Genomic DNA, 26,291 nt, shown 5'->3' with positions numbered 1-26,291 from the left:
TTCCAATGCAGGGGACTCGGGTTCAATCCCTGGTCTGAGAACTAAGATCCCACATGCCGCAAGGCAACTAAGCCCACACGCCACAACTAGAGAGAGAAAAATCCACACGCCACAACTAGAGAGAAGCCCATGTGCCGCAATGAAAGATCCCGCATACCACAACTAAGACCCAATGCGCCAAATAAATAAATAACTTAATTAATTAAAAAAAAAAACAGGTGGCAGACTGGATTTGGTCCATGGGCCAGAGTTTGTTCACCTCTGGCTTAGGGCAAACAGCCGATAAATGATAGTCATTATTATATCAGCCTCATAATTACTCTTAGAGTATAACAGTGGAATAAGTCAGTATTTGAGTCAGAAAATCAATTCTCCATAAAATTAGGGACAACTTTTGTTTATTTTCTTTTAGCCCTGATCTCAATCCTTAAACAAGAATGTTTTTTAAAAATATAAAAACTTCCAAATTAATTAAAAGACATAATTTTTTATTAAATTATGCCCTTTAAATGACTAGATTATACTCATATAAATGGACCTCCTCAACATTACTGATGTCGAGGAGACAGCAGTGAGTGGTGGCTTGAAGCAAGATTTTGGTTCCCTGCCCAGGAATTGAACCTGGGTAGCCTGGGTGAAAACCAGGAATCCTAGCCACCAGTCCAGCAGAGGCTAGAGAACTAACTACTCATCCTTTGTTCTGCAATCCACTTCCTTTTTTTGTTTTTGTTATCCTTCATGTCAAGGTTTTCTAGTTGTAATTAATTTAAATTTCTCTTTCATATCTACCTATTCCCCACTCATTAGAAAACAAAACAAAACCAAAAAAAAAAAAAAAAAAAAAACCTCTAGTATTTAAATACTAGATCCAAGTTGGAGCCACTCCTGCCTGGGGTGCCACATCAGCAGATTGAACTTTCATGTTGCTATAAACGCTCTGCTTGACCAGAAACACAGTATCCTGTCAGCAAATCCCCAAATGCAACGCCAGCTCTGGGCTCCATACTCACTTCTTTGTTCTCTGATCTTTCTAAATAAGGTCAGATATGCAACCCCAGACAATCATGCCCTGTTTTCTGTGTCGCCACTTCTAATGCTCTATAAAACTGGCCCCAAATCCCAGCGGAAGAGTGTTCCACTGCTTGTGAGGAACTGTACCCCCTATAACCCATGGATTTTTCCCCTTGAATAAAGGACATCAAACTGATCACTACATTGGTTTAGTTTTGTCATTTGACACTCGTTAGGCAAGCTTATTCTTGATCTTCATAACTGCTTCTTCAGCATCATCTCTACATGAAATAGTTCCCCATTTTAATATCTATTTATGAACTTTTTCAATCTGACTAAAGAAAGAGAAAGCAATACGAAAGAGATTGTCCAAACAACTCGCCCCTGTCCCCCTCAGAGGCCTTTGTGAGAAGGGCTTCCTGGAGAGGGCGCATGGGACCCTGAAGAGGAACTCAGCTGCTGCTCACACCTTGCAACATCAGTGGCAGTGCTGTAGCAGTAAAAGGCTACCAGGAAGGTCCCCATTAGAAAGTATTATGTCAACTCCAAAGGCAAAGACCGAATTTCCTCCACTCAGATCAGTGTCTAATGTCCTGGAAGTTCCCAAGACCTTTAAGAATAGTGAGTTCACTTTTTAAAAAACACATGTTTCTCTTTTACCACTCTCTCCTATTTTAGGTGGTGTTTTCCATGTTGGAGTAACAAATTAAACATTTTCCAAAGTTCAGGGGGAACTCAGTCCCGTCAATGAAGAAAACATGTCTAGTTACATGAGAGAAGCATTGGTACCGCTACCAGCACCACCACACACTATCCAGATGACAAATTTTTTTTAAACTACAAAACATCAACATCAAAGCAAGCATTTAAGAAAACAATCTCTGCCATTTATCCTAGTCTCAGGGACTACCTGATGAAAAACTAATTTCTTACTGATGTGAAAATGTCAGTCTTTTCTGTAGAATTTAATAGATATTAGGGCAGATGACATTGTTACTTAGGTAACAGAAGAGGATGAAACTTTTAAAATAATTCCTAACAAGTAACAATCAAAATAACAATAAAAGGATAATCAAATGCAAATAAGAATACCCATTATAATAAGCTGATGGCTGGTGGCTGAAAGAAATCTAAAACAGAAGACCATAAACAGTGGCACTGAAGGTCCATATAGTGTCGACCAATTAAAATGAATGTTCTTGGCATTCTTTTTACCCCTTTCAACTAAGAGTAAACGCATGTGGTCTGCTGTGGTAAGCAGGCATCAGCAAAAAAGTGAGAGCTCCATTACTTCAACATCCTAATTATAGCTGGCAGGGAGAGGAGATCTGCACTGTGGACCCATGCTGCTCATGGCAGCTTTGACGGCAGGAAGATATTTGCTCTGAGGTTGTAAGGTTGTAACCTGGGCAGCTTGAGCACTGTAATAAATGAAACTCTACATCAACATGTGAAGATTTTTTTTGGGGGGAGGGGTCGGTAAGAAGGAGAGAGAGAGACTGAAATTACATAGGAATATGTACTCACAGAACATGTATACTCAAGCACAAGGACCCCCTTTTAGAGCAATTGCGATAATTGGAAAACAAAAGAGAATTAAAATGCCCCATTTTTTAAATTATGCTTGCCTTCTGTAGTAAAAGTCAGCATAACGGTTCCACTTAATTAAATAATTAGATTGGTTCTTTAGGGGTTTTCCATTGTGCATTGGTTAGGTTTAAAGAGATTTTCCAAAACTATACTTTGAAGTTACTATAATCTTTCTGCACGATAGGGTTTGTTCTTCTCCTGAGGTCCCACCAATTGGCCTATTTCACCCCCCTTCTAACTTTGAACCTAGCAGTAGTAACACACGGATACAGAGAAGCCACACATGAAACGGAGAAAGAATAATCATAGTAGCTACCACTGACTGAACGCTTGCTCTGTGCCAGACAGTTTTAAGAACTTTACATGGATTAACTCATTTAGTCCTCACAGTTCCCTGTGAAGGTGCTACTTGGATCCAGAACAACCTAGAAACATGGAGCATCTCAGGAACACCCTCAAAATTGGACATTTTAAACACAGAGAGCTGTCAGTCTAAGATAGTAGGTTTCCAAGGAACAATGACAATGTCGCTGCCATCATAGGAGAGGAAGATGTTTCTCAGAGACCTAGCAGCAATGGAAATGATCTACAAAGTGAGATATCCTGTGTCAGGTCAGACAATGTTCTATATTGTGTTGGGAGGCATGACAATATTTGCATGAAGAAGGTTAAATAATATTTCTGGTATCTTCAAGCAGATAGGAAGGAGCACAATATTCATAATATCTGAGATGAAAAGAGTCCCCAAGTTACTCTGTCCCAACTATCTTCATTCCCCTGAAATGATCTGATTACTCCAGGCAGAGAGTTATTTATTGTCTTCTATAATTTTTAGCAAAAAGCACTGCATACATTTCCTCACTAGCCACATGCAGTAGCTTATTATTATGACAAACAATCAGGAACTTCTTCTTACTGCCGTGTAGTGCTTCTTCCAGTGGTGTGAATACTCTGAACAAAAACAGAGTAGAGCCTACTGCTTATGGTGTGGTATTTCCCCAGGCGGGGAAATCACTCCAAATGCTCCCCCACAAAGCCTCCATCTAAACAGCAGGATCAAGTCACCTTTTCTGCACTTTCCCACATCTTGACTAACTAATGCCAACTCTTTTAGTCTCGTCTTCACAGGACAGGTTTCTGAACACCCACTTAACTGAATTTTAGTTTTTCTGTCCGAACTTCTCAGAAATGTTTGAAACTCCTTGTTTGTTCACTAGAATGACCCAAGTTTGGTCCCTGTCCCCCAGCCAGTGCCCTGAGTAACTCCGGCCTGAGGCCATGTCATTGATTCCCGCTGGATGGACTACACGCCATCCTGTTCCTCAGCTCATCTGACAGTTTGGGCATATATTTCTGGCTGATTGACTTTTTGAAACCACAAAATTTACAATTACTGCAACCAAGACAGAGGATGCGCCGCCAACCGAACAGAAATAAGCTCTTTCCTAACAGGTTCTTCCCAAGCCCAGATTATTGTTTTCTGGTATTTTTTTAAAAAAGGTAAGTATAATGGAGCAGCAACCCAGATATTTATGTACATCTGCCCAAGTCTGCACACTTTCCAGACTCATCCTTTTCCCCCTTTTTCAAAATGGGCCTAGCAGTTGACCTTTCTATTCCTAAAGGCTCTCATCTCTCTTCACATGAATTTCCCAAATAACAGAATAGATCATTCTGTAAAGAGAGCTATCCATCCCTTTCCTCTTGACCTTTGCAGACTGCAGCCTGACAATTCATCCTATCTCATTTTGGTTTGGATTTTTCTCCATCACAACGGAACTTAAATTAATCTGGTCAGCAATTCATTTCTGATATTGATAATTTCTACAAAGAGAGTTTTAAAAGGTTTATTTAAAAGCCTTTTTCTTTTTTTGTCGCTTCGATTGTTAGTTTCTTAGGGTTCGCAGCAGTGAAATATCAAGGATAATACTGTTAATATTAATCATAGGTGCTGGCATTCATGTAAAGTTTATTATGAGCCTCACACTGGCCTAAATGCTATAAATATATTTTATTTTCACAGTAATCCTGGAGTAAGCATTTTTACTCCATTTATGATGAGAAAACTGGGGTTCAGAGAGTACAGGTAATTTGTGTGGGGCCTCATAGCTTCTAATTAGCAGGGTTGGATATCTAAAACATATCTGATTTTAAATCCCATGCCCTTAAACATTATGTTCTCCTGACTTCTGTGAGCAAGATCACATAAGAAAATTGAACAAAGGCTCTAGAGTAGAGGAGACAGACCATAAATATCAGGTAGTAATAAATACTAGAAGCAAAAATAGAGCCAAGCATAAGGAGGAGAATTGGGGGCAGAGGAAGGTATTTTAGGTTCGGTGGTTCAAGGAAGGCTCCCTAAGGAGGTAGGATTTGAGCAGAAGCCTGAAGGAAGGGAGGACCAAACTATGAAAAGGAGCATCCCAGACCAAGGGAAACAGCAAGCGAAAAGGCAGGGAGGCAGGAGTACACTTGGTATATTTGAAGAACTGCAAGGAAGGCAGCATGTTAGAGCCGTGCCACCCAGTACAACAGATACTAGCCACATATGGCTATTGACATCTAAACTCAGTAAAACTAAAAAAAGAAAAAACTGGGTTCCCTCAGTCACACGAGCCACATTTCCAGTGCTAGATTACCACCCTGTGCAATACCATACTAGACAGCACATTGCCACCAGCACTGCCATCACAGGAATAGCTCGGACAGCCCTCCGCTAGAGAGAAATGACAACTAAGGGGCTGCCAGGGCCAGAGCCAGAGCAGCAGGGCCTTGGCATTCTACTGTCAGTAAGGTCTACCCTTACTGTGACCTGCAGTCATGTCCTCTGATCTAGCACAAAACACAGTAGGACTTGAAACCACCACTAACACTAGAGAGAAGAGAAATATTCATGTATCCACGTACTAAGTAAGAAATACTCAGCTCATAATATCAATATATTACTGGACTTTCAACATAGTATCACAAATGGCAACACTATCATAAAAACAACCAGAAGCATGCATCGGCACTTCTATCCTCAAGAGAACGGGGACTTCCCCGGTGGCGCAGTGGTTAAGAATCTGCCTGCCAATGCAGGGGACATAGGTTCAAGCCCTAGTCCGGGAAGATCCCACATGCCATGGAGCAACTAAGCCCGTGCACCACAACTAGTGAGCCTGCGCTCTAGAGCCTGTGAGCCACAACTACTGAGCCCGCGTGCCACGACTACTGAAGCTCTCTTGCCTAGAGCCCGTGCCCCGCAACAAGAGAAGCCACCGCAATGAGAAGCCTGCGCACTGCAACGCGAAAAGTAGCTCCCGCTCGCCGCAAGTAGAGAAAGCCTGCTCGCAGCAACGAAGACCCAGTGCAGCCAAAATAAATAAATAAATTGGAAAAAAAAAAGAATGGTAAACTTACATTTAACTGATGGCTGCCTTCTTCATCAGAAGTGCTTATCATGTCTAAAAGAAATTATGTTTAAAACCATCGACCTTGGGTTGAGTAAAAAAATAAAATTCCATTTATCAAATATTTATGGAGTGTCTATAGTAACTGGACCTATTAATTTACAAAGCTTTCTAGTAAGGAGTCCTGTCTCCAACAGTTGGGTGTTGATGAACAAGTTATGGGTAAGACATAATCAAATAGAAACGTAAAAGTTTAATAAGTCTTGCCTTCCTATTTATTCACTAAAATCTCATCAGGCTGAAATATGACATACATGTGTATAAATGAACATGAAGATGGCGATGAAGAAAGAAAGGTTGTAAATATATTCAAAAGAGATATCAGCTTCTAAATAAAACCCAACACCTCCTTGCCCAGTGACAAAACACAATCGTAATAAGGATATATGTTGTTTTTCTGCCTTCGAAACTGAAAATTTTAAAAACACAAGGACAAAATGGTACTGTGACAAAAGCTAAGAAAGATAAAGCAGCTCTTCTTAAACTGCTCAGTGTTCAAATAGATTTTGAAGGCCTCAATGAAAGCCAGCTGGAAGCCATGTGTAAAAAATAATGGCTTTTGCCTGCAGGGAAGGAAGTGAGATCCTAAATGATTAAGTTTAGGAAAGTATATAATTCACTGTATCATTATGGGGTGAACTGGATTACTTATAATATGCCAAGACTTTGTGGTCTTTTTTATATAGAGAAAATGAGAAATTATTAAGGAGGTGACTGTATAGGGTGGCTGATCCAGTGCGGTAATAGGTAATAGGCTAAAATTGGCTCCCAGGTGGCCACATCCCCCTCTCTCTGACAAGCCTCACCCATAGGAGTGAGCCTCATCAGAGCTTCAGGTCCTACATGCGCATCAATAGGAGATGACTTCTAACCGCATCTGAGTTAATATCAGAATTATTTTTACTTGTTTAATTTTACCTCATCTAAAATAACAGAATGTAATATAGTTGATCCAAAGAAGGAAAGCATTCTTCCACTAAAAATCCTGAGAAAATATATTTACCAGGCAATAAGAACAATTGGTTAGCACAACTGGAAAGCCCTCATGCACAACTCAATTAGAATTTGTTAAATGAATAAGTGCTATTTTTAAAATATACTATATATAAAATACCATATAACTGAGATATTTGTCTTAAGTTTCAGCAACCTAGCTCTACCCCCTAATTTTCCCTTTTTTTCAAAATCAGCATTTATTAAGACTATTAATTTTAGCTCAAAACCTCAGTGGGGAGAATTTAGCATTAGTAATTAATAATTAATAGAACTATTATACATCTATCTCATTATTGGACTATGAGCTACATATGGGCACACATAAGTGCTCAGTACATCTTTGTTCTGCTGCACTGGATTAATTCCATATTCTCTCTTTCTTTTAATTGAAGACCAGTTACTATTTTTGTTCTGTACAACTTATTGTTTATTTTTTCTATTATTCACTTTTAGCAAAACTATGTTTTAAAAGTAAAGAAACTGTCACTCATTATAGGAACTTACATCTAGCAGGTATCCGAGAGCAAATATATATATATTTTTTTTAACCATTTTTTTTGTGTTAAAATGGTTTAACACAATCACATAATCCTTAAGATTGCTTTTACTTAACCTTGTTAGCAGGAGTTGTGAGGTCACAAAGTTCTGGTTTTGAATCCAATCTTTATCCCCAAAAGCACATCTGCTTACTAGCCTTGCAGCTGTGAGCAAGTTTCTTTCTCAGAGCCACAGAGTTTGTTAATCTGTAAAATCTTCCTTGTAGTTTTATGAGGATTAAGTGAGATAATGCATGCTAAGTACTTAGCAGAGTTCTTGTCATAAGTAAGGTTTCCGGAAGTAGTTTCTGTCATTAAAAAATGAGAGGAGGATTAAAGAATCAGCAGTATAATGCCTCACGTAGTTTTCTGTAACTACACTTATTATGAAAATCAGCAACAAATTCAGAGATTTGTCTGTCCTTTTCAGTCCCAAAATCTACAGATCTACAAAGGAGAAAGTCCACCAATAAGCTGTCTTATTTCTTTCATTCATATACTGCACACATCTTAGTTCTTCCACGTGGCACCTAGCACGTGGAAGTTGCCGCTAAAGCATCTGTCACATGGAATTACACCTCATCATCATAATCCCTTTCAGGGTGACACCTTCTATATGCACAATCTGGGATCCTCTTAAGATGACCTCATTTATTGGTTCTAGAAATGTGATCCACAGTCCCCTGGGGGAATCCCGATATCCCCACAGAGAGGTCCATGAATCAAAACTATTTTCATAGCAAAACTGAGACATTAGTTGCCTCTTTGACAGTGCTAAAACTTGTACTGATGGTACAAAAGCAATGGTGGGGAAACTGCTGGCCTGTTAGCATAAGTCAAGTCAGTGGCACCAAACTTCACCAGTAGTTGTGTTCTTCACTGCCACATACACATAATAAAAATGCAACTTTCATTTAAGAATATCCTTGATGAAGCAGTAATGTGGCATTAATTATATTAAATCTCAACTCTTGGGTATACTTCATTTTAATAGTCTGAGTGAGGAACTGGGAAATACACAGAATGCACTTCTGTGGCATACTGAAGTGAAGATGGTTCTCATGAGAAAGAGCATTTGTGAGATGGTATGAGCTGAGAGCTGAACTAGCACCTTTGTCTTGGAATAAATATCATTTTTACTTGAAAGAACAACCAACAGGCAAACTATGATTGTTCAGACTTGGGTATGTGGCAGATATTTTCTTAAAAATAAAGTAAGCCTGTCAATTCAAAAAAAAAAAAAAAAAAAAAAAACCTGGTAGTATTTGTTGCCAATGATTAAATTTTACCTTTCAAGCAAAAATCAGAATTTTGGAAAACTTGTAGCTTCCACTAAAAGCTTAACAGTTCCCTAATACTTAAAGACTTCCCTGATGATACTGGCGGTGATTTAAGAAATTTAAAAAAATATGTCATACAATGAAATGTGTCAACATTTAGAAGATCTGAATAATTCAATATATCAATATTTTCTAAATGAGCATTGCATGGTATTATAAAATTACGAATAGGTAAAAGGTCCATTCAAAGTGCAAGGCAGACCAATGAATTATAATGTAAAAAAGTATGAAAGTTCACTGATATGATTTTAGATTCTACTTTGCAGCTAACCTTTAAGAAACTACCACTTGTAGAGTTTTGTATCAAAGAAGAATGATCATAATTTCCTGGGAAGGGTATTAAAATATCCCTTCCTTTTCTAATTGCATGTCTGTGTGATGCTTGATTTTCTTCATTTACTTCAACCAAAACTACACTTTGTATCAGAATGAATGAGAAGCAATTATGAGAATCCAGTTGTCTTCCATTAAGTCAGACATTAAAAGTATTTGCAAATATATATGTAAAACAATGGTACTCTTATTTTTTTGTTTGTTTTGGAGATAGTTATCTTCATAAGAATATATCATTTACATGTAAATATTATTTATAATTATTTCAGACAAACATTTAAAAGATTTCTCAGAACTAATTTCTAATATGGTAAATATTGATAGATATGTACATTTTTGGAGTTCTTAATAGTAAGAGTGAAAGGGGACCCTGACACCAAAAACTTTGAAAACTCTGTACCACATGAATCGCTTTGAATATATAGCCTTGTCTTTCCCCTAATGAAAACCAAGCACTTTCCTATAAAATACAAAATGGACCTTACAGTTAATACCATCCATACTTGATCTCAGTCACCTAGGAAAGTCTGAAAGAACAAGTGTAGGAGAAAGTACACATGCATTACGATTTGCCCCTGACTTTATCTCTCAGAGACATTTTCACAGGCAAAACATATCCACCTACGTACACAACTCAGCACTATTTCTAACTTCAAATGATGTTACTTGAGTTGGCTCTTATGGTTCTAATTTCACATCCTAACATTATAAGACTTATTAAAAACCGTGGTTTAGTTTTGTTGCTTTTTTTGGATTATACAGTATCCTAAGGTCAAAACTCAGGAAATCTGTTATTAAAAAAAAAAAAAAAGTATCCATGAAGCGATGACAAATTGCGGACTACAGGTGTTAGATTACATTTTGACTCCAGGCAGGTTTAATATAAGTTGGTCTCCTTTTACAATTGCTCTTAGCACATACAGCTATGGGAAGGGGGTTGGGGGTTGGGGGTCAGGGGAGAGAATAAGAACCAAAAAAAAAAAAAAAAAAAAAAGAGTAGAGTTCAATAAAAGAAGACCATGTTGAGAGAAATCAATACAAACAAGCAAAATGGTAGGAAGTCTAACACGGAAATATGTGTTCAATTTCATCCAGCCTTAGTCTGAGTTTCCTTTAATATTGTAACCAAGATGGTATTGGAACATCATGTATGTTTTTAATGCAGTTTAATAATTGTTTCTCAAAATAAACACTTTGGCCAAAGATAAAAGCATAAAAACACTGTGACACAATAATCTGTTAAAATAAACTTGGGGGTTTAGAGGAAGCTTCTTAAAACAGCCTTTGGCTTATATCATATCCTCTTTGGTAACAAATTGAGAACAACTATACCAATGACTTTGGTATGGTTTGGGTTAAAAAATGTGTCATAGTCATCAATCTGACTTTGGGGAGTGGCCAGAATCTGTAAACCCTGAAGAGGTAGCTAGCTGGGTGAGATGCTTTTCCAATATAAGGAGATGAGCTGATAGCAAATTAAGCAGGGTCAAGATGAGTAGCCATATTTCAATCAAATAGACTCCATGACACATAAAAAACAATTCTCTCTCCTATTAGAATGTAAGAGAAATAAAACATAGACATATATTGAACCTAATGGCAATTATAACTTTCCCTTCATCAGTGTTCTATGATAAATAGGTTTATTTGCCCATTTAGGAACTAACGTGACCAAAATCACTCCACAAACGTAACAGAATTCATGGGAGAATTCAGGAAGAGCAGACTCTTCAGGAAAGTCCAGGCCACAACCATGTGTCCTTCTTCCTGGGAGAAACCATCTCCCAGACCACCTACCCCAATCCCATTTGCCCGACACCCATGAGCATCCATTTCCTCCTGTTTCCATACACCTCCACCACCTTTCACAATGTTGTCTCAAAACACAAAACTTTGCCTCAAAATGAATAGAGAAGGCCTATCTTTTGAAGATCAGATTCAAGGTACAGATAATATTAAAGTGTCTTTAAAGACCTTATATTTGAGTTAAAATGAGTAAAGAGTAACATGACCAGAGCTGACAGTTACCTCTGGGATTCTGATTTATAAATGACTGCATGACTTGTTTCATTGGTATAGTTGAGAAAAGAGTGGTTTTTGCACCAGCATGGATGAAAGAAGAGCTCCTACATCAAGTTAAAGTTAAGTTAAAGATAATGAAGAGTGTAAAACGCTAGGATGATATACGTACCTGGAATTCATAATGGTATTAAAAGAACCAACGTGGAAATTCATGACACTTCATCAATGGCAAAAGGGCAAGAGAGAAAGATGTGCAAAGCTTCAGCATAAGAATGATCCATCAGAATTCTTAAACAGTTAATCCAGTTGGCTAAATAATTCTCAAGTGAAGTAAAATGTAAACCAAATGAAAACAACTTCATCAGATGCCAGTGATACATGACCCAGTAAGCTCTGAAATTTGACTTTTTAAAACAGATTCAAGGTAAGCTTAAAAGAATAGAATACATTATTGAGCTTTTCTTTATTGTACTTCTCAGATATTGCGTTGTTTACAGATTGAATGTTTGTGGCAACACCACATTGTCAGATGATGGGTAGCATTTTTTAGCAGTAAAGTATTTTTAAATTAAGGTATATACATTGTTTTTTTTTTCTTTTTAAGACAAAATGCTCCTGCACAGCTAATAGACTACAGTAGAGTGTAACCATCATTTTCATATACACTGGCTTGCTTTATTGTGATATTCGCTTTATTGTGGTGGTCTGAAACTGAACTGGCAGTACCTCTGAGTTATGCTTGTACAGAAACTGTTTCAGATAAATAAATTTCATCCAACAAGTTTAACTAGAGCAGAGTTTCAATTCCTTTTAAGTGAAAACATGTTAAGTTAAAGGAGGTAGAGAATATATATATTCTACAAGAACAGACATCATGTAGGCAGCCAAGAACTGCATCAACGAAGACTTAAAATAATGATTCCTGAGGTAAAGCACTAGAGTCAAAATTCAAACCACTTAGAAATCTCTTACTATTTAGAAAGCCAATGACAAAAATAACTTGAAAACACCTGTTTGGTAAAGAATGACTTAGAAACAAAGATGATATGGGGGAAAGAATGTGTACACTTTAAGTCATAGGATCTCAATAAATTATATAAGCTTAATTGAACTAAAACATCATTCTTCCTGATTTACATACGGATTATATGATGTGAGTTGGGGGTTGTATGTTAAATTTAATCATTCAAATCCTACAATTAGTATGTATCCAAAGTGGTTCGCCATCGTTTGGACTTCTTGTTTCTTAAAAACAATAACAAACTAACCTCACAATGGCGAAAGGTCCTGTTGTGTTTATTCTTCGGATGAGAAAATGCATATACAAAATTGAACTCTGATCCACAAATCACAAACCCCTGAGTCTAACATATAACAAACATGCCCTTACTGCTGTTTAGGTGGAAAATTGAGAAAAATACAAAAATTATTCTGTTTAAAAGTTTTGAACAAAAATTCATTTTAGTGTGAATAAACATCTTCCAATTAAAATATAAAAATAACACTAAAAATGACAGAGGAAACTATTCAATGTTTCAAGTGTATGGTTAAAAGTGAAGACAAACAAGTTAAGAAAAATTATAATACATTATGGAGAAGTTCCTCTCCCAAATGTTAATTTTGAGTGGGTAATAAAGGAATTTTTACTTTTTCTATCTTTGGATACCATTTAAAAATATATATATACCCAATTTTGTCAAAATTTGCCAGAACAAAAAAGAGAGATTTTGCCTGACACAACTCAGCCGAGACAGTATAAGAAGAAAAATCCCCATAATTGTAATGGCACTAGTGACACTGCAGTTATGTTGCATTCCAGCTTCTTAAAGAAGAGTGTTTAAATTACTTAAGGAGAAAGGGTGTTTGGATTAGATTTTTCACTAGGGGGGTGGGGGGAAGAAAGAAGGTAATCCATGTGTTTGAGGTCTCACATGGGGCTGTTTAGAATCCCTTGATAGGCCACATTTTCTGTATAATTTTTACAGTTGGGGCACTCAGAAGTCAGAACAATCTGACAGTTATGGTTAGTGAAAATATTAGATGTTCACCAACAAAACACTACCTCAGCATATTTTTTGCTTTCTGGATGTAACCACTTAATAACAGGACTTGAGAAAACTGCACTGTGTGAATCAAACACATAAAAGTAGAAATATTCCTTTTATAGAAAGCAAGTCTTAAGCAGTGCATTATAATCAACCACTCTGGTAAAAGACAAAGTCTCTAGAATTACCACACCACGGACATATTATGGCTTATTATTCCCTAACATCCAAACTGGGTAAACAAAGTCAAATGATCAAAGAAGCGTTTTCCCCTCAGACTGTGAGGTAAGGGCCACTGATCTCTAGGGAGTGTCAACAGAGATTCCTTGTGACTTAGCAGTGAAAAGGTGTCAAATGAGAGCTTATCAAACACAGACTTTAGTTTTCAATTTCATTTAATTTCATCAGAGACTGGCTTCCTTGGTTTTCTTTTCTTTCAAGGAAAAAAGAATATGGAAAAATTAAATCATGTGAGGTGAAACTTCCCAAAAGTTAATTCTAGAGTATTCTTTTAAATTTGAAACCACATTTAATTCATGACGAGGATACTGGTTTTACATTGTCCACTTCGATCATCTTACTAATGGTAATCAGGTATGGAGAAACTTTTGCTTCTAAACTTTGTGGTAAATACACCAGGTGCAAGAGGAAAAGCAAACAGGGCCAGGCACTCTTACTCAGACCGTGGTTTACTCAAGAAAATAAGTCTTTTGCTCCCAGGGTACCAAGGATGGTCACTGGGAAGAGAAATCCCAGTTCCTAATTCCCCAGGGCAAAGTAACTGGATTGGCAATTCCTTTTCCCACAAGAAAGATTCTAGTCTCCAAGCTCCAGATGAACCATTATATTCCCATGAGGCCAGTCATGCAGCATCCTTATCTACTCAGATTCACAAAGCAAGTCCAATTTTGTCTCTGTGCCACGTTGCCTTGGCTCTTCTAAGCATATTTGCTTATCCTGTGTAGGTCGTCCTCAGAAACTAGAACTGTCAAGTCATTACACTTCCAAATGTGAATCTGCTTAGGGGTGGATTTAATTTAATAGCTGAAAACTCAGTACAAAACAAACATACTTACAACTGACATTATCAGGGAATTAATCATTACTGCTCTCGACTGGTGTTCCAAGACCCCACATTGCCCCAGCTAGGATCTGAGAGTTCTCACTGACTCCTTCCCCCTCCTCTGAGCCTCCACATCTAGCCAATCCCACGTGCTGCTGGTTAATTTTCCCCTTTCCATTCTTCTCTCACTGATGTTATTTAGACTTTAAAATCTCTTGCCTGAATTAGTAACCATTACTTCGCAAAAGGCCTCCCGGCGACAGCCAACACAGCATCTTGCAAAAGGCCTTCAGTGGTCTCAAGATGGGTCAAGGGCTCTGGCACATCCAAGAAAGCTCCATAACCTGAGCACAGCAGGTGACCCTGCTCTGTCCTTGCTCCTGAACCCTGCCTTTCAGGCTGTGCTCCAACGGTTCTAAAAGCTATAGTTCCCACCCTCGTGCTGTTTTGCCCCTCTAATCTCAGTGCCTTTGCCTCCTCTGTCCCCTCTACCTGGAAAGCGCCTCCAGTGAGGAATTCTGTAAGGAAACTTGAGCAGCACTATTTCCTGGAAGCCTTCGGGGTCCTCCGGCCCACTCGGTTTTGGGCATATGTGCCCATCTTTTGTGCTTTTCTTTCTCTGTACTTACTTACATGCGGTACTACAGTCATCTGTCCACACACCTGTCTGTCCACGAATCTGTGAGCTCCTTAGGGATAGATTCTGTGTTACATTCTCCTCCACACACTCAGCACTTAGCACAGGGTCAGGCACTGTGTTTTGAGAGAATAGTGGAAACTTAAAATTTATCCTAAAACTTCCAGAATACTTCTGTATTGGTAATAGCCATATTATATAGACCAAAAGTCTTCTTAAAAATTAGAACACGGGGCTTCCCTGGTGGCGCAGTGGTTGAGAGTCCGCCTGCCGGTGCAGGGGACACGGGTTCGCGCCCCGGTCCAGGGATATCCCACGTGCTGCGGAGCGGCTGGGCCCGTGAGCCATGGCCGCTGAGCCTGCGCGTCCTGAGCCTGTGCTCCGTGGCGGGAGGGGCCGCGGTGGTGAGGGGCCCACGTACCGCAAAAAAAAAAAAAAAAATTAGAACACGTCTAATAGCTGTAAGGGGGGAAAAATGGCCAGTTCACACCGACACTCATTTAAAAATACACTTAGTACTGAAAAGGGCTAAATCACACTAGTTCGTAATGACTTACTAGACTCACAGACACACACACTTGGCACAAGCCACCAGTACCATACAGCGGCTCAAGCAGTTCTTTAATTCCGCCCCTGCCCACCCCCCAATTATCTGCCTGAAAATTACTGACATTCAGAGACATGCGTTCTGGGTGTCACTGTTGTCAGGGATAAAAACTGACATATTCATCAGCTTGCTTCACTCTCCCCCTCCCCAATCTCCAGAAATATTTCTACTATCAAGAGAATTCAAAAGGCCTGCAGCAGACAGTTTCTATAACAAACAAACAAAAAAAGCTGCTGGCGGCAAAACAAGTAACAATGAGAGAAAATTATAAAAACTAGATGTATTTGCTTAAAAATGGATCATAGGTAGCACAATAAAGCCTGAGACAGTAATGGCCCTCAATGGAATGAAATGCGAAGGAATGCTGCCTATCTACACAATGCTATGGAAAGCACTGTAGGTCTTTTCCAAAACAAATATTAAATGCCTATCCTTAGAGGAGAAAGAATGACGTTAACTCACGTGGGAAGAACCAAAAAGAAAGGAAAGTAACAAAATTATTTTCAAAGTATGTATTTTTGTCACCACTTTGAGTTAACCACTGTGGTTCCAACACCACACAGTCCAAAGCGAGTAAGGCCAATGGTTTAAAGTTAGGGCCAGAAATGGCCTTTGTTGCTTCCTGGCCACCTCTGTAGTTTATTTAGATTTTATTAAAATTTGTTTTTAGAAACATTCAACTAAAACTAAATAAACCATGGGGGAAAAAATCCATGAAGAAAGAATCTAGAAACTAAATATAAGCCATCTCATTTATACTTACAGAGACCAGAAAAGCATTTTGGCATTAAAGAACATTTTTGTTTTCAGGTGCAGTGCTTTTAAAGTATTATATAATTACTCTTATTGAGAGCATACTTTTTAGCTTTGTCAGATTCTCCGTTGGAATTATAATTCCAGACTGAGCAAAGAATTCTATCAAAACTCTATTATCGGGCTTCCCTGGTGGCGCAGTGGTTGAGAGTCCGCCTGCCGATGCAGGGGACACGGGTTCGTGCCCCGGTCCAGGAAGATCCCACATGCCGTGGAGCGGCTGGGCCCGTGAGCCATGGCCGCTGAGCCTGCGCGCCCAGAGCCTGTACTCCGCGGTGGGAGAGGCCACAATGGTGAGAGGCCCGCGTACCGCAAAAAAAAAAAAAAAAAAACAGAAAAAAAAAACCTCTATTATCATATTAAAACACTTGATCATGTGTTCCCTCAAGATTCCCAACTTTCTATTTTTGAGAACAGATTTAATGAGATATTTTCAAAGTAGAGCTGGTAAAGGGAATATTTGTGAAAAGCACTGCCAAAAAGACAATTCATTTGGTAGACACAGAAAAGGCAAATTTTACCACATATACTGGAGCAATGGATATTAAATAATCATCTCTGAATAAACTCTACAAATAAATACAGTCCTTTTGGTCTAAACTGAAGACGGCATTGCCTAAAGGAAATCTCTAAGGTCAACCAGCAATTAACTGAAAGGTTTTGATTGAATGCTATTGACTGCTTTCATATCAGACAGCTTCCTGGTTATTATACTTCATGGGCTAAGTAGGTGCCAAGACATTAAACTGTCAATAATCTATTAATACTGGACTGTTCAGCTCACTCTCCCTGAATCTGCAGGAAAAGGCATTCAAGCCAAGACCTGCTGAGAACTAATGCAAATTCGCCAACCCTGATATGGAAATCATATCTTTATTACCTCCCAGCTTAAGTGCCTAGGAGTGTTGACACAGTATAAGAAGAATATGCAGCTAATAAATGCTTATTCAGATGAGTTAAACTAATTGTTTTTTTTTTCAAGAAATTGCTGCAGGGATGAGTATGTCCTGAAATCTGACTTTCTTTCTAAGTCATACTTAACAGTTTCTAAACTGAATGTAATAAACACTTTCAAAGAGAAATGAGAAGTTATTTAAAGTGAGCCTCACAGGTCCCTGCCACCCAGCATCTGGAAAGCAGTTATACACATTGTGGGGTTGGGGGAGAACTTTTAATGAATTTAATAGAGAAAAGCACTTTAATTAAATGCTGTCAAAGTGGATTGTATTAATGACTATACACAGAGGAATTTAAAGCAGCCAAGTTTATTTAGCAAATAGAAACTGGGCTTTCGAAGCCTGCAAGTATTTATGTTTCTGCAGTTGCAGTACATCTAGAAGACGATGATGGTGCCAAATGAAACCGTTGAGTTATTAGATATGATTTTATTTATTGGGTATTATTAAAGTTTCAAAGGCCTCAGGGGAATTAATTTCATTTTCAAAATGAAATACCACATCTGATCAGAAAGGGTTAAGAAAGTGAATATTGTCCCCCAGTTTTTTCTGGGCCCTGGAATTTTGAAGCAGCTAAGTGGCTAATGGGGACAGACTTCTTTAGGTTCACCTGGTCAGAATTCACATCATCTCATGGTAGTGCAAAGTCAATGACAGTATTTCTTCTATGACTTCTTCTTCTGTTGTTTTTTTTCCCCCAGTGATTGGTCACTGAACATAATTCATTCTGTTTCACATAGCAATAAGCTGAAAAATGACCAAAACTCCTAAAAATCTCCATGAAAATTTGGTTGCCATAACTTTTTAAATGAAAAACACGAGTAACACAAACTTCTATAAAGGAAAAGGTATCAAATGTTTGACTTAGGGCAAATAGGGAAAAAAGGGTCTTCCTCAGTATCTTCTACTCAGAGGTTGACCGCAGAACAAACCTATTATTAATGATAATATTTTAAAAATAAACAAAGAAAATATGAGCCTTAATGCATGAAAGCTGTAAAAGATTGAAAAGCTGGTCTGGCTAGAAAATACTATGTGTGTGTCAAAATGATTTTCTCTACCGTTTGTAAAAATGTAATTATCCATGATATGCTATTATCCATGATAGGCTACAAGGGTGAAGGATTTCAAGTAAATCCACTGGAAGCTAAGGATTCGCCTTTGGTCTTCAGCCCCTGACACCACCATGTCTGTGAGATCACAAACTTCTGCCATGATTTACCACATCCTTTTTGCAGTTATATATACTCTTTCAGTCTGTCTTTAGGTTTTAATTCAAAACATGAGGAAGGGGGAGGAGGGAAACGTGAGGATTGGAGCAAAAAAACAAAACACAAAATCCAGCACCTATTTCCTTTCAAGAACAGAGTAATGATCACAAATGGAGAGTTTCAACTTTCTAAATAAATAAACTAATTTTTAATCCTTCCCCTCCCCCATCCAAGCTATTTATTAATATCATATGTTTGATCTGTGTCTTTGTAGTTCTGGAACTTATAAGCAACTCTGCTTTCCCCATCTGTGCCAAGATGTTTCAGACTAGTCTTTAAAATGCTGCAAATGCAGATGAATGTGACATAAAATAGGAACTGATTACATACACGTTCTATACGTGAGTAATGGTGACATAGAACACAGAGGACATTACATGTTCATAGAGTGTACTGGACAACTGTGCTTCACATATGCAAACATGAAGAGATCATCAAAGTACAGCATGCCATCTCTAGCATATCTATTCTAGGAGCTCAAAATAAATTGGTTGATTTCTTGCAAATAAAGTGACAAGAAAACTTCTCCTCTGGTACCTCAGTTGTTCTAAAATGAAGATATATCAAAGAATTATCAACTGATAGAACATACTGATGCATTTGATCCAGATTATGTTTTACAAGCAAAAGAATCCGTCAATTTGCTTCTCTCCTTTCATTACTAAGGAAATGACTGTATTAACTTACTACACACACTGTTTGACTATTTTAGCTTTATCTCTTTGGGAGGCTTTCATTTCACATGAAGCATAAACTCAAATAAGGAGTTCTCTCAAAAGTATACTCCTGAATTATACCTACATGGAAATATTTGACATGTGTCAACCACAATTCCCTTTCTGCTCTTCTAGTACCACAGTTTTGAGTACACTGTTGACATGAATTGTCAAAAAACTGAAATGAGAAAAACTATATTTAAGAAACCATTTGCATGTATATATTGCACTTAAACAGTATATGCTCACTTTGGCACATTCTGTTCATTTAGATCATAATGGAAATAAAAAGACCTTTCCATATCTACATATGTTTAAGCATTCACATCATAGATTTTAGCTCCCTAAGTTTAGAGTACTTTTAAAAACTAATCGACTCCTCATTTTGAAGTGCACTGTCAGGGTTCACTTTATCATATCTAACAAAGTAACTCTGTTAAAATAACTTCCCCTGTGTTCTACCCAAATCTGTTGGGTGTTTGGCACTAGGGAATCCCAACGTAATGGACTTATTATGTTACATGGCTCTGATTCTGCAAAATGAATCTAACCAGTTACTTCAGTTAGCCTTGTATACCACACACAGAAAGAAATACAAAGACAAATGCCATGAACATGGAGCAATAAATGTAAACTAAAGGACAGCATGAAGAGGAAAGAGGAGAAACGACGACTGTTTAAATATATAACTATTTCTGATACCTGGGTGATCAAGGTAGCTGTAATACCAATCAGCATTCAGCTATGGAAACACCTAAACCTTTTTTTCATACAATGGTTTTTGGCATGTCTTACTTATGAAAAATAAATACATGGATATCCACAGAGCTTTAAAAAAAAAAAAGCTAATTGGAGTCTATTCAGTGTTGTGCTGGTAAATGTTTAACAACTGACTCTCTACAGAAAAAAAGCTCCAATTGAATCATTTGCCAGTTCTTGTAGTGTGAATAATTCAACCATGGCCAGTTCCATTCTACTAATGGTGGAAAAACCAGCTTCCAAAATTCCTGAAAACTTAACCATCAGATCCTGCTAACTGGTGTAAGCTTACTCCAGCACACCCCGATCTGCTATCGAAAGTGATACCCATCCCTCCTGTGCTTTCCAGACTTGGTCACTGGAATTCCTTCACCTGGCCCAACTTACCTGTCATTTCCCCAGCCCCAAAGGGATTAGGATGACCTTGATGTGATATACAATTCCCTAAAAGATTCCATATCAAAAGGTGAAGGGCTATATGATTTGCAGTGAATTAGATCTAGAAACAACTTGTGAGGAAATTGAACTTGTGACCTCAGAACTGTCAAATCTATCTAGTTTGCTTGATCTCCCATTTCTAGGGTTAAACCGAGTAATAATAAAATAAATGAATTTCAGGACTTTGGCAGTTTTCCTTTAATTGAAAGTATGCTTGTCTATCATTACAAGGGGAAGTTCTAGACTTCAACTTAATAAAAATCAGCAGTAGTTTTCAGCTACATTAGATTTCCACACTAAACAGAAACAGCTGAGAAGCCACAGTAGGTAGGTTTGGCTACGATAGTTTAAAACTCAGTGGCTGGCTTTCTCTTGTAATTGTCGTAACTATCAATCATAAGAAAATCAACTGGATCTCTCTGAGCCCCTATAAGGTGTTCATAATTTGTTATGTTGTTGCTAATTTGTTTTTCCAAAATGCATTTAAACCTCCCAGGGGCCATGTGTTTTTATGTTATTTTTTGTTTTTTACATTTGCATGAAAATACTCAAATGGGGATGAGAAATAGATGAACCAACTCACAGAATGAGTGTTTCAGATCGGAAGAGTCTCTGAGATCACCTAATCCAGGTTATAACTGTTTACAAAACAGTAAAAGGAAATTCTAAGGGATAAAACCCCTTGTCCAAGGTCACAGCCCTGTGACTGGAGTCAATGTCGCTTACAGGCCCTTTTCTTTACCTTATCATCTTTTTTCCCATTTGGTCAAAGGTTCATTGGAAATAGAAAGTAGTTTCTTTCTTTACAAGATGCTCTAGTTCCTGAAACACTAAATAGAAAGGCTTAGGGGTTAACAAACATATACAGAAAAATTTTTTGGATTTAAGAACTTTTCAACTACACTCAGATTTAAGCAAATCCCAGTCATCTACTTTATATGTGCTTTTTAAAATTATAATCAGAAGGTGCTGACCTCAAAAGAAGCATTTATGTTTGTTTCTACCATTATGTGAGCAAGGCATCATGATTTTTCGAAATTAAAATCAAATGGTTATATTTATCATCAGGTTCTTAACCCTGTGTCGTTCAGTCATGGAGTTCATGACACATTTGTCATGAACTACACTTTAAATAATTCATTACCTTCAACAGTAAAATTTGCAAATGTTTTACTTTTTTACCTTTGTTTTGTTTTTGGTAAATTAGAACTGATTTCTATTCTTCTACAATGACACTATTCATACATACTTCCTCTTCTGTTTACTTGCTTATCTAGGAGGGAAAGAGGTAGAATTCCAGGTCGTGATGCCAGGAATTGAATCACTTAACACGAAAACCACCCATTATTATTTTCAGTATGTGGGACCCATTAAAGACTGTCTTAAAATCTTAGCAAATTCTGTATCTCTGCTCAACCTACGAATACATAGCCTGTTCTGAAAAAGTCTGTATTTATTTCCCTGGTAGCCTCTAAGTGACTCAAGACCAGAGAAAATTTCATTCCCCTTAAGTCTATGAGAGCCTGTACAGAGCTGCTGATAGTAAATGCTTATTTAATCCTGGACCAAAGAGACTAAAACATCATCACTGCATCTTCACAACTTTGTGGATTCTAATGTGTTACAGAAGTGATTAACATAGTTTTACAAAGAACTGCATATGTAGATTAGTGACCCAAGTAGCATTTTTAAAGACAGTTTTGATGAAAAACAGATGGATAATAAGCATGTCTACTCCACCCCTAATTTCACCCCGACCACACAGACAGACACTTCTTTTTTTGTCCTGGTCATGTTCTCTCTCTTCACCCAGGGTGATTTCTCCAAGTGGCAACCTTATTATTTGGTACTGCGGTATGGGCTAATTCACTGTTTTGAACCAACCACCTGGCTCACTGGTGTTGATAAAGCTGGGGCCTTTGGAGGGTCAGGTGTGTGAACTAGTCCTTCTAAATAATGAGCTTGCTGTGGCAGAAAATGCGTTGTTCAAGGACTACGGGAGCTGCTTCTCACTACCTCCTTAAAATTTCTACTGGAATGCTTCTCATTCATAGTTAATTGTTGATATGAAAGGTATTCGTTCTCTTTGCAGAAGGAACAGAAATGTACATCTGCAGAGAAGGGCTTCTCCACATGGATGAAGTTCTTTGGACTCTAGAGAATAGACTCAGAAGATCTGTTAGCTTTGGTATCTTCAAACATTTTTTTTAAGGTAATGTCATCTCTGAGAGGCTCTATGTGTTTTAAAGATATTACCCAGTACATTCGGGAAACAGCTGGAAAAACTGAGGCACAGAGATGGTACCCAAGGTCGGGATCGGAGAAAGGAATGCAATCTATGGATTCCACTAAATCGTAGTCTGAATTCTAGGTTAAGGCAAGGCAGCCAGAGGGAAAATGAAGTCTGTTTTAAAATGCAATCTATGTGAGTAAAGGGGAAAGCTGCTCAATAGATGTGTGAAATTCTGTTTTATGTACCGTTATATACGTGGTGCCTAGAACGCTACCTGGCACACTGAAGGAACCCAACCAATATTTGTTGAATAAATGAATAAAAATGGCAACCTCTCAATTGTGTCTGCAGCTTGGGTCTGAAAACAGTTTTATCAGTCAATTTTAATCAGCCTTGCCAAAAGCCAGACTTTGCTAGATATCTGTAAAAGTATAAAGGAGGTATTTTCCTTCTCACAGACGAAATATGGCAAGGCCCTTCATTAGAACAATGACACATCAATGTCCACAAGTGCCTTAATTTAAGTTTATTGTTGGTTTTTTTGTGGTTGGGGAAGAAGGCAGGATGCATGTGAACGCACTGACTTGGTCTATTTTGCCTCTCTTTCTCAATTTGCTCCACATTGCTCATATTTAATCAGTTTGCCCCATCACAAAATTTATTAGTCATTGCCCTAAGCTCTCTCAGCTTAAAAAAAAAGTGTTTCAGATGTTTCAGATTATGGAAAGAAAGGAGGGTGAAAGGAAGGAAGGAAGTAGGGAGGGAGGGAGAAAATAGCTACGTTGAGTTGGCCAACAGGACAATAGCAAGAACATTCTCTAACTATTCCATAGCAATATATATTTTTTAAAAGACAACTAAGCTTTATGTTCAGAAGTAGTATGTTTAGTCTCATTTTCTATCAGAACATCAAGAAAAGGCCAAGGTGCTAAAGGTTTGATAATATTCTTACTTTAATTTTACCAGAAGGAAAAGAATATAACAATATATATGAGGAGTACCTTGCTGTCCCCAAACCTTTAAAAACAGACATAAATAAAGGTAATTTATATTAGTGATCTTAGTGGTTTCTGAGCACTGAGCAGTGCAGAAACTCAAATCAGTGAGGAGTATTTGTCCTGACGTAAGTGACACAGCGAATCCTGCTTCCTCCCTTCACCTGTAGAGTGGCATTGGGCAAAGTGCCTTCTACTCAGTTTTAGGATCTGAGAAACAAGGAGTATATCAGTAACCCACAGCATGAGCTGAAGGGACAGCGCTGCCTCTCAAAAATGCAATTAGACTATTATTTAAAGAACACAGCAATTATGGAAGAGCAAGCTACTCAGGAAACCAAGGTTCTCTATGCTGCCACAGGACAGGAAAAGACTGGGAGAAGTGGAACCCAGCTGCTTGACATTTCACTTCCAACCAATAGCTAACCCTGGATGTTTAATTTGGAAGGTGGTGTGTTGTGAAGATTTAGTCACTCATAGGGCAAGCTCTGCTTGGCAAAAACACTGGAACAACCCCATGAAGAATGAGAAATAGAAAGCTAACTCCAATTATTAAAATGATAAGCCTGGTAAAATGTTGAACCTGCTTTAAAGCAGTAAATAGGCAGACCCAGAACAAGAGTACTATAAAATTTTAAGTTTAATTCCTATCAGGATCTATAGCACAGTGCTTGAAAGCATGGATGTACATGATAAATGTTAGAAAAACTGCAATGAAATATAAAGGCATAATACTTTGGATACACACAAACTTAAAATCACTCTTAGGCTTAGAAAATGCTGAGAATACCCTGAGTGGGTGGCAATCCAGACAAGCTAAAGTATAAAGCTGGTGTCAGCTGTCATCCACCAGGTCTCTCACATTCTTACTCAGTGTACGGCATGGAATTTTAAAACAAGTACTTGTCAGGAAACCACATAGCAGCAAGCTCAGAATTCCTGAACTTACAAAATAACCCATGGAAACACTGTGGTGGAAATATAATAAAGCAATAAAGCACAAACTACACAGACATGAACAGTTTGGCAAATGCTTCCCAATCAACCCCACTCAGTGACCTAGTCATAGCATGAGCAATGTCCTTTCTTCTCTACTGCACTGAGAGTGAAGTCAGAGGAAAGACTGAATGCCAAAAACGCCTGTGTTTTCATTCAGCTGGCGATCCTGGCTTCAGGCAAGGCTCTTGGTCTCTGCTCCAGTTTTTCGAATTGTAAAATGGAATTGGTAATAATGAATCCCCTGACCTAACTAGTTTTTGATTCTGAGTTGAGGATATCCCCTCACTATAGGGCCTCAGGTCATAATAACCACTAGGGGTAAAATCACTACAACCACAAGAAATAATTTTGGTTCCAACCTTTTGAGGTAAATGATGGAATTTATTTCACCTTTTTCATGGAATGTTTTAGTTTGTCATACCATTTCATCTCACCTATGTTGGTCTTCTTTGTGCTATCCATACATGAACTAGAAATATTACATATATTAGCATTTTGCAACATTTATTTTTCATTATTATTCCCCAAAGGAGCCTTTGTAGGCATTTTTTCCTAATCATTTTCCCTGCATCATGAAATTTTAATACCAGATATACAGAATATCTCTTTATGTACTATGTCCCTTTGGAGGGCAATAAACAACTGTAAATAAGATTTTTATGCCCCCAAGAATCAATTTTTACTCCCTGGGGCAATACTGCCCCCACTGAGGGTCCATAGTGTAGGTGAATCTAGTTTGCAAAGTGTGTTCAGAGCCTGGAAAATCACTTTTTAGACAGCAGGAACTTAAATGGGGGTTCGAAAGAGACTTAGAATATCAGAAAGAAAATTGGAGAAACGGGATAATGCCATATGACATCAAATCTACATCACCTGGAGAGAACTGAATTCCCACGAATAAACATCTCGTTCTTCCAGGACCCCCAAGTCTCTGGGGCCGACTATACCCCTTAGCAGCCCCAAACCCAACTATAACCTAGCTTCATCCCTGAAGGGAAATTCCAACAAATATGCATTTCAAGGATTGTTAGGTGTTAAAATTATAAAAATACATGGCACACAATGGCTACCATGGAAGAAATCAGAAGCACACAGCAAAGGCGTGTGTGGCTTTAGTGTGGCAGCTTCAGATGTAGGACTCGTGGAGCCAGCTGGCCTCACTGGGACAGAGTGACGGGATAGGAGCACCCTAAGTGAACAAAGTGGATGGAACATATGCACATGGAAACAGCATGTGGGTAGTGGGGATCCTGCAGCAGGATGGCAAGTGTGTGTCCTGAATAGAGTATGTCAGCTCCAGCCATGTGGCCCAAGGGGTCAGATCTTCCGAATTTCTGGATTGTTACATGAAATCCAGATTTTAAATGAAATCTCCTAATTTCTAAATGTGGGCTTGAATTTTTCAAACCTTTCATGGGCTTAAAAAAAAGAAACACATCTGCATGCAGTATAAGACTAGCAATTAGTAAACTATTTGCA

The 26,291-nt window shown here is 38.1% G+C and overlaps 1 protein-coding gene across 2 annotated transcripts in view; it reads right to left on the bottom strand.

Annotated features, from left to right (window-relative positions):
• The window catches only part of SATB2 (SATB homeobox 2), a 192,202-nt gene that overhangs the window by 3,812 nt on the left and 162,099 nt on the right, over positions 1–26,291 (bottom strand). The gene's annotated exons all lie outside the window — the stretch shown is intronic.

This window comes from Mesoplodon mirus (genome assembly GCF_964341445.2).
Source record: "Mesoplodon mirus genome assembly, chromosome: 8".
Classification (NCBI taxonomy): domain Eukaryota; kingdom Metazoa; phylum Chordata; class Mammalia; order Artiodactyla; family Ziphiidae; genus Mesoplodon; species Mesoplodon mirus.
The sequence above is the reverse complement of the archived record's forward strand: the minus strand, read 5'-3'. Positions and strand labels throughout refer to the sequence as shown.